This window comes from Rhagoletis pomonella, unplaced genomic scaffold (assembly GCF_013731165.1).
Source record: "Rhagoletis pomonella isolate Grant_MI unplaced genomic scaffold, Rhpom_1.0 Rhpom_scaffold_00004, whole genome shotgun sequence".
NCBI lineage: Eukaryota > Metazoa > Arthropoda > Insecta > Diptera > Tephritidae > Rhagoletis > Rhagoletis pomonella.
The window spans coordinates 19,087,941-19,095,060 of NW_023458558.1; positions in this window are offsets into that span (position 1 = coordinate 19,087,941).

Sequence of the window (7,120 nt, forward strand, 5' to 3'; positions counted from 1 at the left end):
CTTAATATTTGCTACCATTTGTATGGTCGAGCTGTATGTACATAAAATAATAGCATCTAATCCATTATACTGCATTTTTAAGTACCTACAATGTCATTTTGCTTAATTGCCCTACATCGATAAACATATAAAAAATACCTACATACATATCTGTGTTCATATGGAATAGTAGCATATGTTGGGAAGCTAGCTTTAGTATAATGTGGCAAAGAACAACATTTAAAGACCTCTTTTACGGAGTACAGTCTATCTGAGCAGGTGTCAAGCCTAGAAAGACATTTTCAGCTGCTCATCATAGAGCTCCAAGATGCTTTAAAAAAAAGTCTTTTGGCGCCTGGATTGAAACCGGGGAAAATTTTCTAGATCTTCTTCTAGGCGCACACTTAGGACAGAGGCGCGCACATATAAAGCGAAATTCCTCACTGGGGTCTTTTTTACCAGGCAAAGCGTTATCTCGTCTGTAGGGACTTCCAAACCTTATAAATCACCACGTCCGGATGGCATCGCTTCCATACACTTGTAATAAATGTTAAATCGAAGTTTAGCGCTGCTATTTGCTATAATTAAGGAAATGCAATAGAATTGTTCTAAGTGGAAAAATATAATCCAATCTCGTTTAAAGCGCTCAATGTTCTCCTTGTATTTTGAATGAGAAAAAGATAATTTTCATTGAAATGGTATAGAATGCTTAAAAGCGATGGACCCTATCAAGTGCAGTGATACGAGAATACTGAAAGATCTTCCAGCAGTCTTCGAGCGCCTCACTTAGTCTCAGTTTTCGTCTGCCTGATCTTTGCAGCGTTTTTAAAGCTGGACTTACAGCAATCAACAGAGCTGCAAGAGGGCTGATCGATTCTTCTAGCAATTCGTATGCAGTAGCTATCTTTTCAGCTATCAAAGCACTTAATTTTGAGAATTCGTCGTCGTCGAGGATTGTCATGGAATGTAGACGTATGAGCTGGCAATGAGATATGTACATATGTAACTCGTGTCGTATGGGTGTCAGGCTATTGTTGCAGATGAACTGGCAAGGCAAGCACCTAACTGTCAGCAATCAGTACTGCTCCGGCATTTCGCTGTCATACTACAAACTCTGGCTGGAGAATAATTTTATCTAAGGGGGCAAATACAGGATGGTCTGCGAAACCACCCACGTGCATGACAGCTAGATATATTTGGCTTAGGTTGGATAAGCGTAGATCTAGCCCTCTGCTGCGTTTGAAGCGCCCACTGCTTCAGCATATAATTGAAGTTCTCACCGTGCTTTGCCTGATGGGGACTCACGCTAGCAAGTTGGGTATGCTGTCAAACGACTACGGTAGGTAGAAAGAGCGGTAAGAGCCACACATTGAAGTTTTGCCCTTTCTTTTCACGGTGAAATATGTATATGTATGTGCATATGCCTTATCTTCGTATCTGCGTTCGAAAATACCGATTTGAATTACAAAACCATGTTTTGCTTAGTCTCGAAAAAATTAGCATTTTCGTAGTGAAGATTGGTTTTTCAATTGATAACAAAAGACTTAAGAAACGAACTTGCATTCATATATGTAGATATTAATGTTTAACAAAGAAACTGTCTCCGCATTTATTTTGTGCGCCTCACCTTTTGTAAACCTTTGCATTACACTTCATCTCATTAATAATCTTTTCTCCTTAAAAACAGTTAAAATATTTCGCGTGAACACTATCAAAGTTAGTATCAAAAAAAAAACAATTCACACTCCATTTTCATTTAAACCAGGCAAACGATTAAAGCTACGATCAGCGAACAAGCGCCGGCAGCGATAAAGAAGTGGCATTGACCCGGACGCCAAAGAGCAGCCATGACTCTACACAGTATAATTCACTAAATATTAATACTACTATACGTATGTATGTATGTATGTATGTATGCGCTTAGAGTGTACGAGATGTGCTTAACTGTGATTATCTGTGCGTAAGAATTTCGCATAAAAACAAAGGTAAGTATTTGATTTTAAGTACCGTCTCTCAGAAACTTTTGCGGTTGTTGTAGACTTTGCTGTTGTAGTCTCTTTTGTTTGTTTTGTTTTTGTGGTTGTTAGCATCTTTGTAGCTGTTAGTTGTTAGTCAATGCCCTTTTCACTAGCGCACATGGGGTTTCCTCTATACAAACACTTGGGTATACATTAAATAATTCCTGTAGGTATGTAGCTACCCCGAAGGAAAAACTTGCAAACTGCTATTCACAAACAAAAAAAATATTTAGTAACTCAAAAATATGTAAGTTATAGGAAATCAGAACAAGATATCGAAGCTGGATCTCGCCGACTGGCAGTATGCACCTTTAACCGGTGTTAGCTAGTAGAAGTACATATGTATCTTATAAAGTTGATGGGAAAAGGTAACTGTTGTCATATGGCCGTTGAATAAAGAGCTTTAAAAAGGCTTACAACCCAAAATATTTTTATGAGGGTTGCCACCTGTTTGTAAATTTGAATTTAATTAAATTGATAAGATAAAAAAGTAAAGATTGCAACAAGAAAGACGTTTGAGAAGGCTTACAGCTAAAAGTATTTTGTAAGAGGGTTGCCATCCATTTGAAAAATTTAATTTTACTTAACTACTAATAGCAATTAAATATTACATTACGAGTATCAATCCAAAAAGGTGACGTGACCTTATCATATGACAATGTTATTAATCGTGAATTGAAGAAAAAAACTCTAGAAGATACTTTAATTTAGTTTTGTTTGGCCAACCCTTTAGCTATCGAATTTCCTATATGGCTTGTTAGTCTTTTTAATCATCTAATTTTGGTTCGCACGCACTTTCGCAAAAACAATAACTACATAAAGAAAATTCGCAAATGAAGTATAATTTCGATATGAGAACAGGGAGTAGCTATGTTAACAGTAAAGAGACCAGTTTCTTTATACATACATACATATGTAGTTACAAACTTTTTGAGCTTGAGAACACATCTGACACAAAATTAAATAGAAAAGCAGGCTAATTAAATTAACAACGGCTTACAAGTAGGAACTATGCATGCATACATATTAAGTATACATACACACATACATACATACATACATACATATTTCACTGCCATTGACCAAGTGTTGACGAGCGGACGCAGTTAAGCGCAATTAAATTAAGATAAAGGCGTAAATGTCATCTTAAGCGAGCCAATTAAGCGATGCGCGAATGCACAACAATAATAATAAAACAGTAATAAAAAATGTTTAAGATACATTTTGGCACTTCCGTTGGGTTCATTAACCGATAGCCGGCAGTGTGACTTCGGTGTTTTTTTTTTTTTTTATTTAATTTATTACAATTCTGTATAAACAAACGCTCTTCCCTCTCATCATCTTAGTTCTCCAGTTAGCCAAGCAGTATGCGCTTTTTACAAATACATTCATCATACATATACATACAAACATACGGGGGAAAAAATCAACGCACACAAACTGGAGCAAACGTGCGCACTTCGAGTTGAAAGGGTTATAAAAAGTACTCCATCCAATTAAATTTAATGGCATCCACAACGCTTGCCATTTTGATTTGAATACTAACAGCGAAGTCGGAAATGTATTTTAAGTGCTTTACACCAAATGACGGAGGCTTGATTTTTTTTTTTTGTAAAATTTTTTTTTTCTCAACATTCTCAAATTTGGCATTACGTTTTGATCTCCAATCAGTTTGTTGCGTCTCAAAATGTGGGTTAGTAGTGAGGGCTATATATGTTCTGGGACTTAAATTACCACACATTGATAAGAAGTACTACTTAACGAAAATTATATGATGGTTTGTGTAATTACACATTCCAACTTCGTGAGGTAGCTATGATGGAATGTAAATGGGCGGAAGTGTAATACATGTATTTATTGTTTATGCTAGAGTTTAATGGTTAAATACGCTGAATGTTACAATATATCGATAATTTACCTCAATAGTGTCATAACTCAAAAAAGCCAAAACTCGAGAAAAACGGCTTAGAAGTTTTGAATGAATTTACATATATATACTCCCATAGTAAAAATTAATATATATTTTGTTCTAGTGACATATTGGTAAACGATACAGCTATGAAATTTTTACACAACACAGAAGAAAAGGTGGCGGTAATTTCTGTATACCCAACTCAAAATTTATATTTTTTGGATTATGACGCTATTGACGTAAATGACCATAACATATGGTCCATAAATATGTAAATCCTAGGCAAAAGAGATTCTAGAAAAGGCATATGTTACTTAAAACCCTAAGATATTTTCAATAATTTGAATTGAAAACAGGGTGTAATAAACACATCCTTTGTTAAATCATACAAAAAATATCGCTGCCGAACGAGACTAGCCAAAATTAATAGACTTTGAAACGCTGAATAAAAATCTGAAGGAACTAACGCAAACAACAAATGCAACAGTTCTGATACCCAGTTTTACCTTCAGAAAGGTATTTTGATGTTGATGTGCAGAATATTTTTAAAATTTAAAATTAGTTTATGTAAAATAAAACGAAAAAATCAATTCAAAGGCGACACCAATACTAATGCCACACATGTATTTTGCAAGAATACACGTTCGTCTTTTCTCATCAAAAAATTAAATATTTCTCAATTACACAGATTTTGATCTTTCATTTGATACCCATATTGTTAATTTACATTGCACGGAATTTTTAAAATAATTTTTTTCAATAAATCATATCTTTGAAATTTCAAAGTCCTTAAAAATTCCTGACGTCACTAAGAAATTGAAAAATTTTATTGATTTTCTGTGGTTCTTCGACATTTTTCAAAAGTTCCTCTTCACTTTTTCGAGAGCCATTGGAATTCTTTCGAGACAAATTTTTAGTGCTTTTCTGCACATTTTGAATATTTCCTAACTTGTTTAAGGTTTTATAATTTCTTTTATTGGAACCTTCCAAGACGAAGCGGAACTTTTCATAGTTTTTCTGGACTTATTGGTCCAAGAGTTTTTTTTTTAATGCTAAGTTTGCTTTTTATTAGTGACTAAAAGATGAAAATAATAAATTACCGATTTTTTTTTGTTACCGTTGTTGGAAACCGAAAATTTCTCAGCGATGTAAAAAGCCTTCAGCTGTTGGCAAATGCCTTCACTTCGAAGATGGTTTTTGTATGCGATTTTTATTTATTTTGAATATTTTCCTAAAATGTATTCTAAAAAATGTTCATCTTGTAGATAAATCTTTTGGCAGCTCTGGGTATGGCCAATCAGTTTGTAACCACGTTCTTGCATCCATCCATTATGTCCATCGTCGTTTTCTTTTGCGCAATCAAATAGTCGCTAGCCCGAAAGTTTTATATTCAGATGGAACAAGCCAAATACTATGTTTAAAGCTAAACCCAAAACAACGTTGCTTTGAGATATCTGGTCTTAAAAAAAAAGTGCCATATTAATATTTTCTAAATAAACAAACCCATGTTTTCTTAGGCACAAAGCTAAACTTAGTACTAAATAAATAAACAATTGAACTTGCAAAATTACCTACAATACACGAGTCTGTACATTTCAGCAATCAAGGGATTATTGAACGTTGGTCTTACCAGTTCGCAACGAAATTAATTGAAAATAAGATCTACATACCTATTGAACTTAAACTAATCCAGCCAGAAGTTAAAGCCAATGTCTCGGACCGCAAAGCCCCAAAAACGATTTACAAACATACACATCTCAATTAGCCAGCAGTAGTACTTAGTAAGCCGCCTGTCGGATGTTGCCATCGGAAAAGTTATCGTAATCCACATCTGCAATTTATTTGGCTTTAAATACAACTACTTACGCACATAGTTATTCAAGTATATGTGTGTCCGTATGTGTGCGTATGAGCACTTTAGGACGCGCAAAGTAATCATTGTACAAATTTACATACTTCCTTAATACAAACAGATAAACATATAGACGTACCTATATATGTGTGTGCATGTGTAGGTATTAGCCAGCCGGACGGAGCGACAAACCTCACCACCATAGTGGCGAAGTGTAAGAAACCCACCGCCAGTGTGACCAGTTGAGTTTTTGAGGCTAGCATTAAATTTTATGACATAGCCTCGTGGCCATTTTCTGGCCTTTTTTTACATAAAATATACATATAATAAAATTAAAACAGGCCAATGTCTGTACATTATAGATTCAAAAACAAAAATTAATATGAGGGGTCATTATTAAAGCAACAGAAGCCAAATAAACCATTTTTAGGATTTTGTATGAGCATCACTCGAAAACGAATGCATGGAATTGAATGCGGCTTTCACCGAAGTATTCCTAGGTGTCTAACTTAAAGTATCGAACGAAAAAAATTAGAGAGCTGCCACCTGATTGAAAATTGCAGTTTAATTTTATTAATAAAATAAAGTAAAGATGGCAATAGGGCTGTCAAAAGAAAGAGGTTTAAGAAGGCTTACAGCCACAAATATTTTTACTGAAGGTTGCCACTTGTTTTAAAATTTTAATTTAATTTAATTTATAAAATAAATTGAATATTGCAATATGGGTATCAAACTGAAGAGGTTTAGGAAATTTTACTGCCGAAAATATTTTTGAGGAGGGTTGCCACCTGTTTGAGAAATTTTATTCAATTAAATTGATGAAATAAATGAAATATTACAGTACGCGTATCAAACAGCACAAAAATACTTTTAAGGCGCAGTGAAGCACGCCGGGTGTTTACTAGAATTCGGACCAGAACTATGAAAATTAAAAAGCTTTGATATTTATAAAACTACTATGTATTTTCCGTTGAAATATGTACAATAACAGTGCCAAATGCCATTCCTTTGAAAAAATACTTTCTTAACTTTTTAAAAAATAATACAAAGGGATAAGTTTGAAACCATTTTTTTTCTCTGATATAGAAAATATAAAAATTTTTGTATTTTGCTAATCCTAAACTGCACTTTTTTTTGCTTATATTGAGGTATATTTACCAGAATGATTTAAAAAGTTATTTACAGATATTCAGTTTTGTGGAACTGATCGAGTTTTTAAAGATTTCAAATTTTCTCTGGCCACACTGCCCCAGCTGAGGTCATCGAATTCGATTAACAAAAAATTGACAGTTTTTTTTTCATTTAATTCTTTTTGTATTCCGCTTTTTAAGATATATTTACCACAAAAAACTCATACTT